Raw genomic sequence first — 22,892 nt, 5'->3', positions numbered from 1 at the left:
CTAAACAAGATGGGGGGTTTCACAGCTTTGAGGACGGGAAGGTACAATGGTCCTTCTAACCAAAGTGCACAAGCCAGCTCTCTCCCCATTAGTGCCCGCCTCTGTGCCTTCAGAAATGGTGACGCCAATTTGCATCTGTCACTTGGGGAATTGGAGAGTGATGTCTTAGTAAGATCCAGGTCCCTGTGAACCCTTATTTTAAAGGTAAGGAAAAGTCCCAGGACGGCCTTAGCTTTCCCCCAAAGGTCAGTCCCTCAAGTTACACAGGGGCGCGGGCCTTTTCCTAACGTGTAGGCTAGGGGTCGACTCTCCTCCTACCTTTTCTAAGTTACAGTCCCGTGTCCACATTAGAATGGAAGTCTCTGCTTACTTAGGGACCATTGGCTTCAGTGATTTGATTTTTACCTGAAACAAAAGGTTTATACCATTAACAGCTTGTGGGGCATTGGGGTTTTCAATAAATTAATTTCAGATCCAAGCCGTTCACGATGTTGCATTATGTAAACGTGCCGTGAGCCAGGAGAAAGGCTCTGATCGCTATCAGTTGCAGACGCTGAGGTGTTGACAGTGGTTGGAACAGTCTTGCTTTGTCTGAGTCGGAATGCAACCTCCGAAGGCTGGGCACGTGATAGGGAAGACTTGAGCGCATTGTCCTCTTGTGGAGGCAAATATGTGGACGTGCTATATAATTGGTCCTTATCTGACTCACAGGCACAGGGTTGAGCAGCTTAAACACCAGCCACCGATTCCTCGGTTACTAAAAACCGCAGCTGCTTATGCACGTAGTAGTTACGTAAACTAGGTTTTGGTTGAAACTGCTCAGCCAAAATGTGTGTCTTTAACTTTCTCATCCGATTTAATTCGTAGAGCTGAGTTTTAGACGACTTCCTCTTTTAATGTTCCGGAGTAAAAAGCATTCTTTTTTCAATGAGGTGGATTTGTCTGACATTGTTTGGGGGGTTAATTTGGAAAAGCTTTGGTGAGTGTATGTGTTCAAAAAGAATGTTCCCGCTAATTGTGCTCATTTCTTCTAATCCTCAATTTGCTACAGATTTCAAAATAAGTGTTAGACTTCCCAAATTTCAGCAGCACATAATTACGTAGTATATATAATAATATATCATAGCTGGTGTTTCTCGTGTACCTAAGGGCACCCACCGCTGTGCGGTCCTTTCTATTCACTATCAGATTAAATTCCCCCCCGCAGCTCTAAGAGGATATCTTGACTTTGTAGTGAGGAAACTGAGGCACAGAGTGATTGAAGAACATGGGCAAGGTTGCACAGCCAACTAAGCTCTGGGGCTGGGCTCTGGAGCCATCAGTCTAACCCCAGAGCCCACACTTCTGCTCTCGGGACACACGGAGCATGGCCCCGCTCCCAGCGGTGAGGTGAGGCAGGCAGGCAGGGGCTGGACCTAGAAACCTCGGGCTTGGCCGGAGGGGCGGAGGGGCGGAGGGACGGAGGGACGGAGGGGTGGAGGCGTGCTCGGCCGCGGTGATGGCAGCCGGCAGCACCGAGGAGGCGGAGGGTAGGGCTGCAGGTGATGCCAAGGAGCTGTCAGCACAGGGAGGTAGAATTAGGAGTAATGGGAACAGAACAAAGAGACGGAAAAGTCAGGACTCGGTGTGACCCAGAGATCTAGAAAGGCTACCATCGTTGGGGGACTTTGTCACGCTGGGTGGGTAGGGCTCAGAGGCAGAACCCACAAGTGAAGGGGCGGGCAGCAGGTGCTATGTGGTCAGCCCAAAGGAAAACGTCTGGAACCAATAACAACCAGAACAAGAGTCCAAGGCAGAGGCCGAAGACGAAAAGGGAGAGAGGTGAGCTAACAGGTCAGAGTTAGAGCCGGGGCAGAGTTAGAGCTGGGGTAGATGGTGGGGGGTCTCCACGTGGGAGGCAGAAACCCCACCACCCTCCCTGTCTGCCCAAGTGACAATTCACTGCTAGTATTGATTCAGGACGAGCCCCCGGGCGGAACGCACGCAGGCTCTGCCTGACACGTGGCCTGTCCTGGAGCTAAAGAGAAAAGCCAGGCCTGGGCGTTTCCAAAAAAAAAATGCCAAGTGCCTGCGCGTTGAGGGACAGCCTGTGAGTGGAGCTGGAACAACAGCAGGTGTGGGCGGCGCAGCTCCGCCTCGCCACCCACTCACACGGAACGCCGCCGCCACAGGGCACAGGGCACAGAGCGTGTCAAGAGAACGGGAGTCCTACGGAGGGGCTTGCGAACTCCCCAGTAGAATTTCCATCGCTTCGTCAGGTCTGGAAGTTGGATGTGAAGTTCTCTGGACTTCAGTGGGAGGCATTCAGGGAGAGAAACACCATTGTTCCTTTCCCAAATATCGGAAGCATGTTCTGACTCAGAGCGGGGCTAGGGGTCCTCCTTGCCCTCCTCCGGGGTCCCCACGGAGCAGTGGGCTGCGTTACTTGATTCAAAACAGCTTGCCTGTATTGCGCTGTGAGTTCTGAGACTTGGCCCACATCAGAGAAGGCGAGGTCTCCCCCAGACCCACCGCAGGAGACGGGGACTGGTCTGAAATCAGAGCAGGGAAGACGGTGGAGACCTCGGGGCCTCAGCAGGTGTTTTTAGAAGGTTTTTAACCTAAAAAGGGAGATGTGCCACCTTCTGGAGACCATCGAGTTGAGAATGGCTCATAACTGAACCAGGCTCCCACCGAATGGGGAGGAGGCCCTGGCTGCTCCCCTGGGGCTGTGGTGTGAGCGCCTGTTGTTGTGGTGCTCTGGGAATGTGACAGGCAGGGGACCAGGACCACTGTGATCATAGCCGCCCCACCCCTCTGCTTCTCCTGAGACAAGGACACCAACAGTGTCAGGGAAGGCAGTAATTATCCCGTGTTTGTCAACGTGGCTTACAAAACACACACATGGATTTTATATCATCGTTGACAGCACTGAATTCACTGCTTTCACCTGCAGCCCCCCTTTTCTGATGAAAATCTTGAGGTTCACGTCACATGTCCACATAGTAGAACAGGACCCTCAGCCCTGCATTGACACTCTCAGCCCCTACACTCAGCACAGGAGGCAAAAAAAGAACCTCGTCAAAATTACAACCCACCCCCCCCCCCGGAAGCTGTGCCCACCAGAATCGGAAGGGATCAGTGTCTTCAGGGAACGACCAGCTGAAATGGTGGGTTGGCGTTCAGAGGCCCTAGTTTATGAAAAGAAGAAAGTTTCTTAATGCTCAGTGCGCTGAGGTGCACGCACGTGTGCAGCGGGTCGGAGCTGAGACTGCCCGCGGGCGCGGCGCCTGCACGTCCCCTTCCACGCTCGCCAGGGGCACTGGCCTTCTGAGTGCTGTGGCAGGTGACTGTTTCCGCTGTTGACTTTCTCTCCTTTCTTCTCTGTGACGAACACATGTGGCGGCATGTGCCCGTTTGAATGAGTGTGCGCTCTAAGTGACGGAGCACACTTCCCAGCCGCGGCCCCTGCCTTCAAACCTAGGGCTTGTTCGGTCACTGTCACGTGGCCCCTCCTGGTCCAGTGTTTCCTGGCCAAGGGAACTGCTGTCTGCTGACCATTCAATAATAACAACAAGAATGATAATAGTAGCAACACCAGCAAGGACTGAGATCCCACGCTGAGTGTTTGCTATACATGCTTCATTTCCTTTGTACTTCAAAAAACACCCCCATTTTATAGATTGGGAAACCAAGGCACAGAAGGCTTGAACAAGGTCAGTCAGCTGGTCAACGCCCAGGGCAGGATTTGAACCCAGACCCAGGTGTCCCCCAAGTCAGTGCCCTTAACCACTTTGTTCATCTGCCTCTCTCTTCCTTTTCCTGACCACGGAGCCATGTGCCCACACACCCCGTGAGGAGGCCAGAAGGAGCAGATCTGTGCACCTTATCCTGGGCTGTCTGACCTGGATCGTGATCATTTCTAGCAAATGACCCTGTCATCTGACTAAGCAAGGCTCCCGAGAAGGATGCCACTGCTGCCCAGTCAGATCCTGGCCGCCCCCCTTCCTCCGGGCTGACAGCACCCAGACACTGCGCCCGGCTGTGCTCTCCCTTTGGGGCCCGGCAGGAGGGCTGTGCCCCGTCGGTCTCCTCCGCCACGGCTGTCATTTCAGACTGACTTTGAAAGTGAGTTCGATCTTGGGAGCGCCACACCTTCAGTGTGACGGGCTGTTAGGACCCGGCCGCGGCGGTGTCGTGCGTGGAGCTCAGAGAAGTCTCAGAAACGAGGGCAGGGGGTTTGACCCCACTCAAGAGGGAAGCACAGCCATGCAGGGGAGCAAGCACACCCCCCGACAGTGAAGGCTGCAAGCGGTGCAAGTAGTGAAATGGCCACCCGCTGTGCTGAGAGGTGGCAGTAGCTGTCCACCCCAGTGTCTCTGATACCCAACTCTCCCCCTCCCTCCCAGCCCTAATTCCTGGCCAGCCGCCTGGCTTCCAGGTCCCGGGTTGTGTTGCTGGGGTCCCTTCCACTGAGGGAGTCGCCCATCCACAAGTCCAGCTGCAAAGCGCTTAGGGGCCCTCTCTCCGGAGAGCAGGGAAGGCTGGAGTTTTGCTTTCTCCGCATTGCCGGGGACTTTTAGTTTCAGTAGATGTTTCCAGCACTGCTCGTGTGATTTCAAATTGCCCGTTCCCAAACCCACATGCAAGGTTGGTCCTTTCAGAATGACAGCTAATTTCTGGCGCGATGGCTGGACAGTGCCCTGCACCTCCAGGGCCTTTGGAGACTGACGGCTTGCCCCCGTCTTCTCCGGAACAGAGCTCTTGCTCAAGGTCGCGGCGCTTTAATAAAGACCAAGAGCAGAAGGAGCCAGGTGACCGGACTGCCGGGCCAGCCCCTCACTGCCTCCGTTCTGGTACTTGCCTAGGGCAGAGAGGCACCGGAGTGGCTGGAAGAGGCATTGCCACCTCACCCAAAGCCCATATCTCCCTGTGTGAGGGAGGAAAGCGTGTGCGTGCGGGGGGTAGAGGGGAGGACCATAAGAAATTGTTCTTTGATCTCAGCCCGGGACAGAGATCATTTCCCTTTCCTTATTTAGACCTTTGTTTAGACCCAAGCGTCATCTGCTTGTCCCCAAGAACCTGCACAGCCTCACCGCTTTATCTTACTTCATATTTAACCTCATTAGCCATTTGCAGGCCTTGCCTGGACCAGATCAGAATGGCAGCCACACAGGGCAAAGAGGCCCCGATGTTTATCTCTGCCCCGGAGTGTCTGGTGCGGTAATTAACTTTGAGGTCTTGACTACGGCAGGATGTGGGAGGAAAATCAGAGAGTCCCTTGCTAATTTACAGGAGTCTTTATAAGACAGAAACCAGTTATTTATTTATTGTTTGTCTTAGGAATATTTACAATATGCAATTGCCCATCAAAATGTAACAAAGAAGAACCCGGTTGGGGGCATCTAACTGCCGGGGGTGGGGGGGGTGTGGGGGGGTGGAATTCTACTCGCTGGCCCCATGATTCTGGGCGAGTTACTTCATCTGTCAAAGCCACAGTTTCCTCACCTGTACAACAGGAAAGACGAAACGGGGAGTCAATGAGATTTGCCATTAAACCACTTGGTACTGTCACCGTCACCGCGTCCAGGGAGGCCAGCAGAAGTAGGGATCCTGTCTAGCTTGCTGTGCCGTGGCGCCCACAGCTCGGCTTCCTGGTGAAGGGGGGCCATCTCTCTATGATCTGATTGTTCCTGACTCGGGAGAACCTGCTAGAGTTGGATTGTTAAGGGAGTAAGTACCTCAAGACCTCCCTATTTCGAGACACCATTGCATAACCAGACTTTAAAACTCATTTCCCTTCCTCATGCCCTTGCTCCTTCAGGCTGTGCAGAATCAGACGGTTCGCACCTCTTCCCTCTCCCCGACAGAGGCGGAAGCGTCCCTTTCAGCCCCCGTTTCTTTGATTCTATGGACTTGTGCTCGTAGCCACTAGAGGGTGCCCCAGGGGCCTCTGGGGGCTGGGCCTCCTGCTGAATACAACGAGAAGTCAAAAGTCAGTGAGTGCAGAACCCTCCCAGGGAAGAGCCCCCACTGCAGGGCGGACGCCAGGAGCAGGACTTTGGAGCTGGAATTAATAAAGGCGTCTTACCGCGTGACCAAAAAGAGCCTGCGTCGTATCCCTTTGTGAGGCCGGGCTGTATCTCTTTCTAACGAGACCATTTACAGTGATTTTACACCCAATCATTGAGTGCAACTGCTTTTTTTTTTTTTTTTTTTAAAGCAGTTACATAAAATCTGTTAGTATCATTCCCTCTTAATCTGTCATGAAATTAGCATTTGATGAGCCTTTCCCAGGCTGTGTTTCTCTATTCTGTTTTAGGGGGCAAGGTGGCTGGTGGCTGATCGTCAGAGTTTGAGCTGTCTGACTTCAAATCCCAGCTTCCTCCACTTCCCAGCCATTTAGCCTTTGGCAGATCATGTGGCCTTTCTGACAGTTTTCTCCTCTATGAAATGGGTACAGTGCGATTCCTTTAAAGGGCTTTTGTGAACAGTGAGTACAATGTCTGGGATATAGTCTCTTTTTAATAAATGACAGATACTGTGATTAGTTTGATTTTTTTTTTTTTAATGACAACATTAGTCACAAACTCCTTGGAGAGCAGTGACTTAGGATTTTAAGGCTGTTATTAAATGTGTCAGTTCCACTACTGTCACGGTTTAAATTGGATCCATCCTCTTTCCTTGTTAAACATTTATTAGACTATTTAAGAAATATATGTTTTATGTAGAGCAGCAATGCCAAATCACAATTAGTGATAATTTTTATACAACGCGTAAAAGAGGTTGGGAACTATGTATGCAAGATGACAACAGCCACCCTAACAGTGTGCAAAGAAAATATGTCTCCTTGGCCATTGCTAACATTTCCAGTCAAGGTGTTGCCTGTAATTAATCTCTAGAAGGTTTCAGCTCAGAGTATTAAGAGCATTATTTCGCGCAGGCAAACAAACAGCCCTGCTAGCGGCAGCAAACATGTTTATTCCAAATAGTTAATTAAATTGTGTCAGTTCCTGCCCCAGAGCTTACAGGCTATTCTGTTTTTCTATCTACCTGGACGTTTTGTCATCATTCATTTTTATTTCTGCTCTGGCCTTTGATGAGAGAGAGAATGAGAGAGAGAGAGAGAGAGAGAGACAGAGAGAGAGACAGAGAGAGGGACTGAGCAACAGTCCAAGCATGTATGTAGTTAGAGCAGTCTGCAAACTTAAATCAGTTAAATACGGGCCCTGCGCTGGCTGCTGGGGTCATCTTCGTTTTTCCAAATCTGCTGGGATTTTCCAGCGACATCAAAATATACCTAAAGGATTCTGACCCTGGACACAGGCAGCCACGGTGGCCGAGACTTGGAAGAGGAGCAGAGACCGGGACCTGGGTACCAGGAGATAGGACGGTTGGCTTCCGCAGCTGCTCACCCACCTCTCTCTTCCTGCTTCCCTCTGCCCTGCAAAAAGAGAGAGGAATCTGGCAGCTTAGGGTCTTTCTCTGAGAAGTCCCGGGCTCTCTTCCGGTTTAGGAGTCCGGGGTGCCAGCCTGTGCTGTCAGGGAGGGCACGGAGGCAGAGGGGAAGGAAGGCGCACCGCTCTGCTCGCCTGGGCTGGACCAGACAGTAAGTCAGCATTAGGAGGACTTCAGTCCTCAGACACCCAAGGCCCAGGGACACTGGACTTGGGGTAGGCTGGACAAGACACCCTCCACGAAGAAGCAGGAGTCTTCGGGTCTCTTCCCACTCCTGCACGTGCAAAGCAGGCTAGAAAGAAAGGGGCAGAGGCCCACGTGCTCTCAGACTTGTCCACAAACAGATGCATACGTGTAAGTCGTACTTGCACATGAGCGTCAGACGTGGGTCCATCCTCAAGGGTCCGGAATCCAGTATGATAGATAATAACAACTGGCATTAAATGAGCACTTACTGTGAGCCAGGCACCGGGCTAAGTAGTGTCTCTGTATTAACTGCAAACAACTCTGGGAGGACGGCACCATCATCATCTCCACTTTACAGACAAGAAAACAAAGGCCCAAGAAGCTAAGCAAGGCACGCGGGGTCCCACAGCCAGTAAGTGGCCGCTCAGGGATTCTGCTGCATCAAAGGATAACGTATTAGTATCGCGCATCAATATATATTCACATATATGTATTTTTATTCTCGCTTTGCAAATTTATAGGCCAAATAAGGCCTGAAAAAGCTCAGAGCTGTAGTGGTTTCAAAGAGGAAGGGGCTCCATGAGGTGGATATCTGGCATAGGTGCCACTAGACCCGGGGCACCACCTGGGTTTGGGAGAATTACCGACGCGGAGAGAAGTGGGAGCTGGAGAGGGTCGTGTAGGCAGCTGTGGGGAGCTGGGCTGGTGCAAACAGGTGTGCAGCAGGCAGGGGCGTGTGAAGAAGGGCAGGAGAAGGGCTAGGCCCAGCCGGCCTGGCGCGGGAGCTTGAACTTCCAGCCGTCGTCATCAAACCAGGCCCAGGGGAAATGACGCGATTAAAGCCTGCAGCGGCGGAACCCGGCAGGGCAGTAGATCCCCTGGTCCTGACGATGGAAACCGCCACTGCTTAGCAAGAGCACGGGCCACCCTCTGCATCTCCGCTGGGCACACTGCCTCCAGTACACGCTTGAGAGGGAATACATTTTGGAGGTTAGGAGCAAACGCCTGGGTGTGTGTTCTGGTTCTGTCACTTGGCTGTGTGTCCTTGGAAGAGTGACTCAGTTTCTCTGTGCCTCAGTTTGTTTTTTCCTGTGCTGTGAAATGGAGCAGCTGCCTTCTCGATGGGGTTGTGAGAACCGGGGTGCCTGCATGCAGTTGGTCTTCACTATGTGTCAGCTATGGCTGTGTCTCTTGTTGTCCCTGTCGTCGAATCATCTGCAGCTTTGAGACGTGAGCATTATTCCCAAGCCCAGAGCGCGCAGGGACAGACTGTTTGAGAGTATGCAGGTTTATCCACCTCCCTCTTTCTCAGTCATCTAAGGTCATTAACTCTTCTTCTAAAGGGTGACAGAGAACCCCACCCTTGCAGCCCGGCCGCTTGGCTCTGAAGAACCTGTCGCAGCCTCGTTACCACAGGCTGAGGACATAGGTGTGCTGCTTTTTACACGGAGAGACTTGTCAAGCAGAGGTCCGTGTGCTCTGCCTGCAGCTTTGGGCTTTGCTAACATCTGCACACGTGTACTGCCGGAGCGGTATTGATGGGGGGGGGGGGGCACTGCCATGCCGTACAGTGGCTTTCCTGGGAAAGTTGCTGGTCCTGGGCGGACCTAGTGTGCATGGAGCAGTAATAAATCGTATTTCCTCTCCAGTCCAGGAGACAGGAAGCTCCAAATTGGACTCAATTAACTCTGTAGGAACTGTGGGTTTCTCCAGAGCCTGGCCAATCTGATCAGGCCTAAGGAGGTGTGACACAGCCTTGGAAAATAATTACCGCCGTAACGGCGGTGCCTGCAAAGTCAGGCTCCTGACGGTCCACCTCAAACAGATGCACTCTCCTTCCTCACAAGGTTCGCTGCCCCTAATTGCTACCCTGCTTCATTAAGGGGCAATTAATTTTGCGACTGGGTTTAAAAAGGTGGTAATTATAAGGCAAGGGCACAAAGCCCGTGGTTAGACATAATCAGCTGGATATAAAAGGTGTCCCCTGGCAGATTAAAAGTGGAGGGAGGGAAGGAGCTTGTGTCCCAGGCAGGTGACATTTTCCTTCCTGGCTTCTCTTTTCTAAGTGCCATACTACCTCTGTCGTTACTGGGTCCAGTGTGGGACAGGCCCGTCTTTTTGCGCCCAGGTTACAAGACTTGGCATCCTATAAGCCTTTGATTTTGAGGTCCTGGCCAATGGACCATCTCCTGCCATGCAAGTCAACGAGGAGACTTGGGCCAACCCACACGGTGGTGGGCACGGCTTCCCAAAGAAACCAGACCCCTCCCCTCCTCAGGATCTTACATGTTAGGGGCACCTTTTATTCCAGCATTATCCTGGACACAAATTCATTCATTCACTCGTCACTCGTCAGACGTTGGTTGAGAGCAGTCTAGACACTGTGCTAGACTCTTAGGATGAAATAACACCACAAACGTGTCCCGGGCCTTCAGGAGTTAATCGTCAGACGGGCTAGTGGGATGTGAATGACGTAATAACCCAAATACGTCAGAAGCAGTGAGCCATGCCGTGCAAGAAGAGGGCCTATGGGAACATAAATGGGCGCTATCAAAGTGGTCAGGGAAAATGACCCCAACAAAAAGACCTTTGAGGCGAGATCAGGAGTGGACCTCAGTTAGCCTGGCCAACCAGGGAAAGAGGGAGGAAGTACTCTAGTCCTGGAGAAGAGCAGGCGCAAGGGCTCTGGGCAGGAGTGAACGTAACACCTTCACAGCGCAGAAAACACAGGTGTGTGGACCAGAGCACAGAGGGAAAGCCATGGGTGTCGCTCCCTTAACGGACCTCGGGTTTCCCGTCCATGATGTAGAAACGGCATTGCCTTCTCCTGCATGCACCGCAGAGAAATGGCGAGGGGCGGGCGCGGGGAGAGCCTCGTGGCTGTGTTATCTGTACGACAGCCCTGACTTAGACCCTGCGGGCGGGCACCAGGCGTTTTCCTTACCGCGGAGAAGCAGGGCTGGAATCACAGCCCTCGGTGTGATGGTGCTGTTGAATGCTGGCCACGTGAGGTAACGGGGCCATCTGCTTTGACAGGCCTGTATTATTTCCCCATTTCTTATTGAATTTATTAGGGTGACGTGGATTAATAAAATCGTATAGGTGTCAAGCCTGACCTGTGGTGGCGCAGTGGATAAAGTGTCAACCTGGAAACGCTGAGGTTGCCAGTTCAAAACCCTGGGCTTGCCTGGTCAAGGCACATATGGGAGTGATGCTTCCTGCTCCTCCCCCCTTCTCTCTCTCTCTCTCTCTCTCTCTCTCTCTCCCCTCTCTATAATGAATAAATAAAATCTTTATAAAAAAATTTAAAAAAATTAAAAAAAAATCGTATAGGTGTCAGGTGTACAGTTCTATAGCACATCATCTGTTGGTGTATGGTGTGTTCACCGCCCAGGTCAGGTCTCCTTCCATCACCACTGACCCCCCTGTACCTTCCTCCATCTCCCCACCGCCCTTTTATCTCCCCATTTTCTACCATGTACTTTTGTCACTCTGCCTATTGGGAGCCCATCACCCCATGAGCACACGTGCGCGCGCACACACACACACACACATACACATACACACACACCCATATTGTTAATGCAAACAAAATTGAAATCGAACTGCACCAAGATAGCGTTGGGGTTAAGGCATGGGCTTTGGTGTCGGGTTGAGTTTATATCCTGGCTCTACTAATCAGGAGCCGCATAACCTTGACAAAGGTACTTAACCTCTTTAAATCTCAATTTCTATATCTGCAAGAGGAAAGTAAGAGTATCTACTTCATTGATGATGTTTGGATTGGATGAGACAGTCTACAGAAAGCCCTTAGCCAACTGTACCCTCTTAATAAATGGTAACAATAACAACATTATTAGTACTAAATGGCTTTAATACCATGTCTTGCACATAGTAGGTGCTCAATAAATGATATTAAAGTTATAAAGAGTACTAAAAAATTAAAATAAGTAACATTGAAAAAATTTTATGGAGTATTAATAAGAACTCTTTAGGATAAAGAAGCAGAGAGATACAACTTACACAAAAATGAGGATTTACTAGCTATTAGGAGTCATTCCCTCTTCCTTTCAGCATTTCAGCTTCCTTCTCCCTGGTGCAAATAGGCTTTCTGTTTTTCTTTGTTTTTTTTCCTTTTTTTTTAAGACTTTATTTTTTTAGAGCAGTTTTAGGTTCACAGCGAAATTGAGAGAAAAATAGAAAGAGTTCCATAGACCCCCAGCCCCCACACCTGCACAGCCTCCCCCATTGTCACCACCCCACACCTGCACAGCCTCCCCCATTGTCACCACCCCACACCTGCACAGCCTCCCCCATTGTCACCACCCCACACCTGCACAGCCTCCCCCATTGTCACCACCCCACACCTGCACAGCCTCCCCCATTGTCACCACCCCACACCTGCACAGCCTCCCCCATTGTCACCACCCCACACCTGCACAGCCTCCCCCATTGTCACCACCCCACACCAGAGAGGGACATTTGTTATAACCGACGAGCCTACATTGACACATCACAATTGCCCAAAGTCCCTCGTTTACATTAGCGTCCACTCTTGGTGTTGTACATCCTGCGTGTTTGGACAGATGTCCCACATGCATCCATCAGTGTAGGATCATTCAGAGTATCTTCACTCTGGACAGCCTTTCCTTTTGTAGCAAGAAAGGCAGCCCTGTGAAGCTCTAGAAGCATGTTCTTCCATTGGTGACCAGCCTGGACAGGGATGTCTTCTTCTGGGTCCAATTTGAACCAACCCCATTTGGGATTCTCATTGGCTCAGCTAGACGCATGTGCCTTTTACATGAACCAATCACTACAGCCCTGGGATCTTGAGCCGGGGTGGCTGGCAGCCCCCACCACATGGATGGATTGAGGGTGGGTGTTGGGGGTAGGAGCAGAGCTTCCCATAGAAGGTGGGGACAGTTGAGCACAGACACCTCCTGACGAGGGCGCATGTTCAGAGCGTAGCGTAGGCTCGACCCACTGGTTCTCTTTGCCCGACTTGTCCGGTCACGTGGCCTTCGAGGATCAGTGCACCGTCGTTGGACTCGGAACCCAGACAGTTCACGAGACCCAGGTTACACTCAGTCTCGGGGCTAATGAGCTGCTTTGCCATCTCTCTCTGTCTCTGAGCTGAATCCAGTGGGCAGTGACCCAACACCCGAGTGATTGGTGTGCCTGAGGAGGAGGGAGAAGCTGATTATGGAGGCAGCAATTACTCTGCCCAGGCCCAGGCCTGGCAGGGCCTTATCTTTATTTATAGCTGGCTGAGCCTCCCAGAGCCCGGTTTTTGCCCTTGAGTGACTAGTGCACTGCAGTTTTAGTTCATAAAACACTGTTTGTTTATAATCCTTAACAGATTCTGTTTTATTAAAAGAGAAGGCTCCATCCAGAGTATAAATAAAGTTAACTGGTTAAGTTTTAGTTTATATTCACAGTGAATGTGCAATGGATGGGCACTCACCACAGAATTATGCACACTCATGACCTGACTTTATTACAGAAACTTTTTTAAAGGTCTCTCTGGCCTGGAAAAAAACCTTTTCCAAAGAGGGGAGGGTTGAGGTGGAGGAATTTAAGATCCTGAAATCAGCTATGTGGTAGTGGATTTTTTTTTTGTTGTTTCTTTTTGCTTTTGTTTGACAATTTAGCAGGCGGTGTACAGTGTATGATTTGCGGGGTGGAATTGGGGTAGACCTAGGTTTACTTCTATTGGAGAATGTGCGTGTGTATGTGTGTGTGTGTGTGAGAGAGAGAGAGAGAGGGAAGGAGGGAAAGAGGGAAGGAAGGAGGGAAGGAGGGAAAAGGAAGGAAGGAAGAAGTTGCAATTCACGGGAATAGTGAAGGCTTCTTGGAGCAGGTGACATTGAGCTGAGTTGTAAAGGCTGGATCAGATTCTGACCAATACAAAAGCATAAAAGGAAGAAAAGAATCATCAAATTCATGGTGAAGGGGAAATGGGGGGGCTGTGTAGGGTATTGCATGAGGATGGCACAGGGAGACTGGATTCAAGGACCGGGTCCTGCTGGAGGGCGGTGGCCCGGTCCATAGGGTTTTATCCGTGATTGAGAAGGCAGTGATTGAGAAGGCAGTGATTGAGAAGGCAGTGGGAACCAGTGATTTTATAAATGGGGGAGGAGCATGGTTGGGCTAACCTTTGGCCTACGTGGCTCTTCCAACTGCAACCATCCCTCAGAAATATCTTAAACAGTATTTTTCCTAAACCCTGGCAGAAGAGCCCTGCGTTTGCTCCTTGCCTCTGCCTCCCTTTCTTCCTCCTGGCCTTCGCGATGGCTGCAGCCCCAGGTAGAGAGGGCCCTCTCTGTGCAGGCTTGGTCTCGGAAGGAGAAGGGCACTTCAGGATGGGCTCTGACTTTCTTACCTAAGACCTACCGCTGCTTCAGGAACTGCTAAGTAAATCTGGTTCCTAGCGGCTGGAGCGGTTCTTGGGCACCTTCCTGCAGCAGCCTCGCCAAAGCGAAGAGGAGTCCAGGAGCGGAGGTGGTGGCGTTCAAGGCGTCTAACTCCGGGGGTTGCCAGGGATGTCCTGCCTGCATCCTCCCTCCCTCCTTCCCTTTCTTTCTTTGAATAAATATGCTTATTAAGCTCCTATCATGGACTTGGCATTCTGCACGGAATGCTCCATTTTCTCCTTGGAGGGACCTGGAAGGGTCTCCTGGGAAGAAAGGTCACAGTCTGAAGCATCATTATCCTTATACCTTAGGAAGGGGTGGCAAATAACTAGCATAGTTGTTGAGCCTCTTGCCCTGTGCCCATTGCTAACATCACAGCTAGATCACAAAGCAGCATCTCGTAGCGCCTGGAAGAGGCCTCAGAACCGTTCTTGACACAGTGCTCTAGGCAGCAACTTCCGGTTCGTGGGGGTGGGTTCCTAGGATTGTTCCTACCTGTCTGATGTCCCCACCGAATTCCACCTGGGCATGCCCGACTTTCTTCACAGCAGACTAGGGGGCCCTCTTGTGCCCCCCTACCTGCTAGCCCTCTCCCCTCACCTCTGCACCCCCACAACCCTTCCTATTCTCAGATATGGAAACTGCCAGTGATATTTGAGGGTACGGGCAGCGGTGAGGGGCCAGGCTTGTGTGCAGGAGTTCGTGCTACAGGAGACAGAAGCCTGCACCTGCCCTAGTCTGGGCTTGCCATTAACCATCTGGGTCCTGGGCAAGTCAGTTCACGACCCTGACCTCAGTCTCTTCATCATTGAAATGAGAGTTTGAATCAAGCGGTGTCTTATGCCCCTTCGAGCTCTGGCATCTTCTGATCTAATTACAGTCGCTACACATTTCCCTTTTAAATACAAGAAACTAGATTCCAGTTCTGCCTTTAGTGACGGAGGAAGCAACCAGGGAAAGGGATCAAGCAGGCGTCTGGGTTGTATTGCAGCACACAGGTGAATACATGCAAGAGCTCTGTCCTGTGTCACCGAGCTGAGCTCCGTGCTGGGTCTTCCCCGGGCGTCTGGGTTGTATTGCAGCACACAGGTGAATACATGCAAGAGCTCTGCCCTCTGTCACCGACCTGAGCTCGGTGCTGGATCTTCCCCGAGACCGTCGGCAGCGCTACATCTCCCGAGCCCCTCGGTCCCCTGGCCCCTGCTCCTGGGCTGGTCCTGCACATCCCTGGAGCCTGCACGAGGAGGTGCTGGCAGTCCTGGAGCTCTCTGTGAACAGACTTCTACGCCGTCTCCAGCCTGCCCCTGTTCCCTGCCCGTCCTCGGCCTGCAGATTCGAGCCCACTGCTGGCTCTGATGAGGGCTGTGGGAGGTGGCAGCAGGCCAGCCACCCCCTCCCTGCTGAGGCATGCTCGCTGCACTCACAGTGTTTGAGCTGCGGTTAATATATCAATATTTGCTCGGGAGGGTAGTTGGCACGGAGCAGGTCCCCGGGACGCCAGCAGATAGATTCTTCCCTTGTAGCATTCTTTGTTTTTTTGGCACGTGTGGAGGGGGTTACTAGCGGCTGACAAGAGGCGATGGAACAGGAGCCCCCGCTTCTCCCGTGAGCACTCCAGCCTCACAGCCTGGCACGGTGTGACGTTGTCAGTGCCTGGTGCCGGGCCCGTCACCCACTATTGCCCAGGGCGGTTCCCTCGCTTCACCTCTGCTAGGATTTGTTCCTGTTCCCACGTTTGTTTCCCCCACTCAACTGGAAGCCCCTAGGGGCCCGGCTAGTGCTAAGGGGAGCGGAGCATGCGTGGGCCCCGCAGCAGGCTGCTGGGATGAACCCTGCTCTGCCTGGCTAGATGTCCACCCTGGGCAAGCCCCCTGCCCTCTCCTGGCAGTTCCGTGGGACAAGACTAAGTCACACGGGACAGGACAGGACGGAGCAGCCACCTCGGATCTAAGCAATTCACGTGCACGTTCTCATTGTATCTTTCCCGTGATTCTCTGGAGCAGGTGTCTTAGCTCACGGTCCCCACAGGCCGGGCCTGAGCCAAGGGCTTCTTTGGCAAGTGATGTGCTGAGGAAGTGCTCCAGGGAAAGCCCGCAGGAAGTGAGGGAAGCCGCAAGGGCCGAGGAGGAAGCCAGACAAAGATGTGGCTGCAGCAAGAGTCGCCCCTTTCGGGGGGTTCCCCTGGGAGCACTGGCATGTGAATGGCACCACACATCTGTTCTCACTGGGGGCAGCAGGCAGCAGAGCTGGGCTCCTGTTCTTGCGTGTCAATCAGTCATTAGCTGTAAGTCACACCTCCCAGGAGAAGGCGGGGCGTGGCTTCCCATGCCTTTCTGGGAGAGGAACTCCCATATTCCCAGGCGGCTTTGAGCTATTAGCAGTCAAACCTCATGGTGCTGGAGGACTGTGAGGGAGGACTGGGTGGGACACCAACCATGTCTATGGGTACGATGAATAGACCCAATTTACAGATGAGGAAACTGAGGCCTACAGTGTTTATGTCATCAGCCCACAGCTGTGTGGAGCCAGGAGGTAAGCCCAGGAATCTATCTCCAGTCCCTTTGGTCTGTGTCCCAGGCAAGGTCCAAGGAGGAACCAGTAACCAGAGATAGATAAGACGTGAGCTCCTGAGGCCAGGAAATAAGGTTAAAGGTCATGAGAGGAGCCCAAGAGGCAAGGCCAGCTTTTGCGATTCTCTTGCGTAACCAGTCCATCCACTTTGCCCAGGACTCTCCCAATTGTGGCCCTGAAAGCCCCACATCCTGGGCTGCCTAGGGGATGCGGGCAAGGGGGAGCCAGCCAGAGAAAGCCCCTGGCAGGAGGGTGTCCTGGCCAGGAGCTGAGCAGAGAGGGTGGTCTGAGATCCAGGGTGGGCGAACAAGCAGAGAGACTGGGATGGATTGGAGGAGGGGAGGGGAGTAAGTTACCAGCCCCCAGGGGCCTCTTTGGGGAGCTCGCCAGAAATAGATACCCTTCCCCTGCCTCCCGCTTTGAAGCAGGCTGTTTTGCTCTGTGTATGTGGGGGTTGGGGGATGGGGCGGAGAGAGAGCCTTTATATCAACCCAACGAGTAAATGTCCTGGTAGGTTCCTGACCCATCCGCAGACAGGGTGAGCAAGGGGAAACGGGCTCCTGCACTTTGGAAAGGGCCCGGGCGGCGGATCTGGAGTCGTCTTCTGCAGACCTGACAGGGGAGGCTATCATGAAGCCAGGGGCCATGAAACTCACGAATAATCAGGTCCTTTAGTGACACTTTTGTGTGAGAGACAGATGAGAGGTTAGGATCTGAGATACAGAGTCCTAAAAGCAAAGTGGGTCCCGAGTCCACAGGATTGCATTGTAGGCTATAATGGCTCAACTCTCATATATATGTATATGACCTACCGGTGTATCCTATACGGAGTAAATAGGCATGTATGTAGTTACACATACACACACTTCCTTCCAGCCAGGAAAATAAATGTGATCTCTACCCTCTAGATGCTTAGTCTCCTGAGGGAGGTAGACATTAAACAATGAAAACACAAACTGACATATAAAATTTTAGTGCCGAGTGTGACCGACACTGAAGAGGAAACAAGCCCAGAGTTCTAGCGGAGACCTGCTGGGGACAGGGGTCGGGACAGGGCCAACTCTTTATAGGGTGGTCAGAAAGGCCTCCTTAAGGACACAAAAACTTAAGTCAAGGGAATGAGCCAACTATAGAGGGGTGTGGGAGGGGAGGGGAGGAGATGGCGGAGGGGAGGAGGAGTGTTCTGAGCAAGTATGAAGACCTTGGGTCAAGGAAGAACTGAGCCTGAAAGGAAAGAAAGCCAGTGTGGCTGGAGCACAGAGCAGGGAGAGGCCTGAGATGCTCACCAATGGGCACGGGAGCTCGTTCCTTTAGGCCTGTGGACTTTACTGTAAGGTCAGTAGGAGCCATTGAAAGATTTTTTTTTTTTTAATTAAGTGAGCAGGGAAGGCAGAGAGACAGACTCCCACATGCAACCCAACCAGGATCCACCCAGCAAGCCCACTATAGCACAATGCTCTGCCTATCTGGGGTGTTGCTCCATTGCTTGGCAACCGAGCTATTTTTAGTGCCTGAGGCAGAGGCTACTGGAGCCATCCTCAGAGCCTGGGGCCAACTCGCACACGCAAGCCAATTGAGCCATGGCTGCGGGAGAGTGTTGAGAAAAAGAGAGGAGGGGAAGGAGTGGAAAAGCAGATGGTCGCTTCTCTGTGCCCTAACTGGGAATCAAACCCGGGACATCCACATGCCAGGCTGATGCTCTACTACTGAACCACTCAGCCAGGGCCAGTTGTTTCACTGGAAGATCTTAAAGCAGGTATGTGACATGATCTGATTTATGGCTGAAAAAGCCCCGTGGCTACTATGTGTAGAGAAGATTGGAGGGAGCAAGTGTGGAAAGAGGGAGATCAGTTTGGTTTCTCTTTTTTCAGCAGTCTTTGGAGGGAGACCCATGGATCTGCCTGTGCAGTGGCCCAGAGCTTTGCACACTTAGAAAGACTGCATTATTAATGAAACATTTTGCATCTCAGAAAATGATAAAACAGGCTGCTACATGTGAAAATTAAGTAACTCAATTTGTTTTAGCAGCTTGTGCTCTAGTACAGCAATTTGTTTGGCATATACACGGGACTCCATCTCGACAGTAATTATGCCGTGCTAATTATTTTACTGCATTGTGTACATCTGACATTTAATTACAGGAAAGTATGTGAGGGTAGATTTTCTTCCTCCTTCCGCCCGCCTGACAGGTAGTTTTGTTTCCTGTACCTCTTTTCCACCTACATTGTCTTGATGCCAACTTGTCAACTGCGGCAAAATTGTGTTTCCATGACAGCTTCGCTCTGCCATGTTGCCTGCAACTTGCAGACAATCACCAAAATAAACAGTTGACACAGATGTCATTCTCACCCTCCCATTCTGCCTCCCCCTCCCCCTTGATCTAGCTTCTGCGATAAAGATCTTATTTTTTTTTCCCCCTTCCATTTTGAGAAAGAAAGTGATCCCTGTCAACCTTGAGCATCCTTTGATACACTGACATGTCTCGCAGTGGCTTCTCTTGTGACCTCTGACCTTCTCCATGGAGACCGCTAGCAAGCTGACTCCCCTGGCCCTGGGCATAGAAGACACAGTCCAGCAGCCATGGGTGGTAGACAGACAGTCTCCAGGCTCCGCATTCGCAGGGAGGTGGCCAAGGTGGGCTCGCCACTCAGGATTCCAAGAAGCTGGGCCAAGGCTGCGGTGTGTTCACGAGTGGATGCCACTGACAGGCTCTCTGAAGCCACGTCGGGCTCGGGGCTGGGGGAGGGCATCAAGAGGGACATGAAGCTTCTCCACTGGGATGAGGAGAGGACTAGGAGGATGAGAGGTGGGTCAGTGCCGCCTGCTGGTCTGTCATCGTGGCCGGGGTGTCTGTACCGGCCTCTCCACAAACAGGAAGGGGCTGTTTATGTCTCTCTGCCGGGAGAGGCCATTGAAAAGGAAAAAGAAGTTGTGAGAACAGAAGACGACAGAAGGGAATGGCTGGAAACCTAAAGCTACCAGAATTCCAAAAGGCATTTAAAAAAAAAAAAAAAAATATGCCTTGCTGCAGGATTCTGTATCTCAACATATAGCAAATACACATTAAAACACACACACAAGTCTGCTCGGGGTGTAAAATAAATGTCCCGGGGGGTTTGGAGATCACAGAGCCTTCCCCAGGCTAGAGCCCTCTCTGCATTCATTATATTTCCTTGTATACTTGCGGTTAGCCAAGAAATTTGGTGCACCTTAGGGAAATAAAGAGAATAGACATAAAGACCTTTGGCTTGATACAAAATGTACTCTGTGCGAAGTCCTGGTTCCCGCGAAGTTCAAGCAGTCTCCGATTCAGGTCTTTCCAGGTTACATTTTGCTTTTTCAGACCTAACGCCGCAAACCCTCCGGCCAGGAATCAGCGCGAGCCAGGGCTCCCCGTGAGTGCCAGGCGAAACTCTGCTGCTTCACAAGATGGTTTTTGGTGGCATACGGACCAATATTTTTTTTTTAATTTTAATAGTCATATATTCATTTTAGTGTGCATTAAACTATGCATAACCAGCACATCAAACCGGAGCTTTAATGGCTGTCATAAAGTTCCTTGTATAAATACAGGTTTGGCATGCCTTTTTCTCCCTCTCTTCCAGGCCTTTTCTCACTTTACAAACTTGCTCGAAACCGACTCCTTTTAGGCATCCGACCTCAGTCATCCCACCTGGCTGTCTTTAACCCTCCCATCCCGCTTCTCCATTTCTCCCTCTTCCCCCCGTTTCTTCTTTCTCCTTCCCCTTCTTTCCTCTGTTAGCGCCCACAGGCGTTCCTTAGAGCCCAGTGCGTGCTGGGCACACGGGGACACATCAAACAGGAGTGTGTTCGGTTGCAGGAACAGAAACGTCAGGCAGGGGCTTAAAGAAATACAGGGGCCTCTAAGTCCTGAGCGAGGCATGATGCAGCTGTTTTAGGATATGACGCCACAGTCCCAGGCTCCTTCTGTCCTCCTGGGCCTCCGTCCGCCCGTTCCCAAGGATGTTCCTGGACACGTCCGCAAGAAGGCTGCTCCACAGGTGTGATTGATACCTGCGGGCGGCTCCTTCCCGCTAGACTGTGTTTTACATCCAGGAAGCGGGATCCTCTTCCCTTTCATTGGCCGGAAGGACTGTTTCACACGGGCACCCCTAGCTGCAGGGGAAGTGGGGCGAGAGCATGTTGTATTTTCACCGTCCATGGAAGGCAAAGGAGAACCGGATTATGGATGGTTTGGGGGGTGGCTAAGCTAGAGTCAGCCAACAGGGAGACGGCGATCTCGGATCTTACATTCTCCGGCGTGGAAAGGTAGGCGTTAGAACTTAGCCTTACAGTCTTATAAGTTGGTGATCACAAACATGTAGAACTGAAGAAGTATTTGGGGATCATTCGGACCTGATTCATATTGGTGAAGGCTCAGCGGGATGAGAACCCTTCTCAGCTGGCCCCACCCGTCCTGTGGTTCTCCTCTGGAATGAGTGTCAGAATAACCTGCAGAGCTTGCGGGAAATACCTACCGCTGGACCCCACCCCCGGGCTTCAGAATTCGGGGGTTCAGGGGCGGGGCCTCGGAGTTTGCATTTTTATCAAGTTCCCAGCTGATGTTGATGCTGCCAGCCCACCAACCCCACTTTGAAAACCACGGTGCCAACCAACGCAATTTAAAACCAGTACTTCTTCCCATGGCAGATTTTTCTAAATTATGGTGCTTTAATATGTGCTTTTAAAAAATATGTTTCCTAGCAACTAAATCACATAGTAGCAAATGATTAATGTGGCTAACAGGCCAGCTAACGTCAATCTGGGAATTGTCAACGGTCGCCTTGTTTGCCGGCCGGAGGCTCTTGGCTCCTATGACCTGACTGTCCCTCAGAAGTGATGGACACTGGTCCATCTTCAGTCCCTCTGCTCTATCCTCAAGGTGACTGCTTTCTTGGGTTTTTCAACTAATCTATAAACTGAATACGGCAGTCTTTTGTATATTTGCAAACGTTTTACACAAACAGTATCCTATACTGTATACATTGCTCTGTAAATTACGCTTTTTTTATTGGTCATGATGTTGAACACTGGTGGTGGTGATACATCTGTCTAGTTTGTTTGTTTTAACTGCTTCCACGGTTCCACTTTCATATATTTACCCTTTCTCTTTATTTCAAGCTATTTTCAATAGGATCAACAAGGTTTTGATAGCGCTGTTCATAGCAACATTATATTGAAGCGGGATCCCATTTTGAGCTCTTTTCACATAATCGCTCCTGTAACAAGCATTGGTCAGGTACTTACTTTGTGCCAGGTTCTGTTATAGGTACCCGGGGTGGGGGGTAACAGGGGATGCGCTGCCTCCCCGCCTCCTTATGTTTTCATCACATACTTCCAACAAATCTGTCAAATCAGTTTTGTTAGTCACACGTTGCTGATGAGGAAACTGAAGTTCTGTGAATTTAATGACTTACCCGGATTCCCACTGAAAAGTGCATGGAGCTTTGAATCAAATCTGCTCACTCTAATTCCAACATTCTTTCAAACATTTCAACAGGATTTCTGGTGAGCCTTTTATTCAGTGAGCCTAATAATTACCCATTTCTTATCTTAATTCTCTTTGAAGGCCAAGGTTTTTTTTTTAATTTATTTTTTGGAATAACAGATTTACAGAAAAGTTTCAAACATAGTTCAGACAGCAGTGTCCACATACAGCTCATCATAATCCTTGTGGACATTTGTCACTGGGGAATGTTTGTCAAAACTAAGAAAGTGAGATTTGTGTATTATTATTCATTACACACCAGGCTTTATTTGGATGTCACCAGTTTTTCTATTAATGTCCTCCCTGTTCCAGGACCCTGTCCAGGGCACCCTGTCACATCTAGTCATCATATCTCCCCAGCCCACTCTGGCTGTGATAGCTTCTCAGTCAGGCTTTGTTTTTCATGACCTTGACAATCTGTGTACTGCGGCCCGGATTTGGTTTAATTTATCACAAATGTCCAAAGGAGGCAAGAACAAGAATTTGAAGAGCCATAGCCAACTCACCTGGGAGTCAGGGTTTGGTGGGTCCTCGCAGTTGAGGGAGAGAGGCACTCCGGCCCGTGAGGAAGGACATGACTGCTGCCTGGGTGCTCTCCGGGCAAGGACCCAGGGAGACCAGGGGTGATGTTGTCTTGTGATAGAGGAGCCAGATGCTTGCCGAGTATGGCAACTGGTAGGTTTCAGTGAACAAGCAGTTTACCAAGAGGTTATAATCTCCCGCCCCCAATGTCCGCTGCCAACCCCAAGTGTTTTGTAACCACCGTTGGATGCTGC

At 51.1% G+C, this 22,892-nt stretch overlaps 1 protein-coding gene across 3 annotated transcripts in view; it reads left to right on the top strand.

The window, feature by feature from the left end:
- Positions 1-22,892, top strand: part of SLIT3 (slit guidance ligand 3) — a 616,611-nt gene that overhangs the window by 131,619 nt on the left and 462,100 nt on the right. The gene's annotated exons all lie outside the window — the stretch shown is intronic.

The sequence above is a fragment of the Saccopteryx leptura genome, chromosome 6, assembly GCF_036850995.1.
Source record: "Saccopteryx leptura isolate mSacLep1 chromosome 6, mSacLep1_pri_phased_curated, whole genome shotgun sequence".
NCBI lineage: Eukaryota > Metazoa > Chordata > Mammalia > Chiroptera > Emballonuridae > Saccopteryx > Saccopteryx leptura.
The sequence above is the reverse complement of the archived record's forward strand: the minus strand, read 5'-3'. Positions and strand labels throughout refer to the sequence as shown.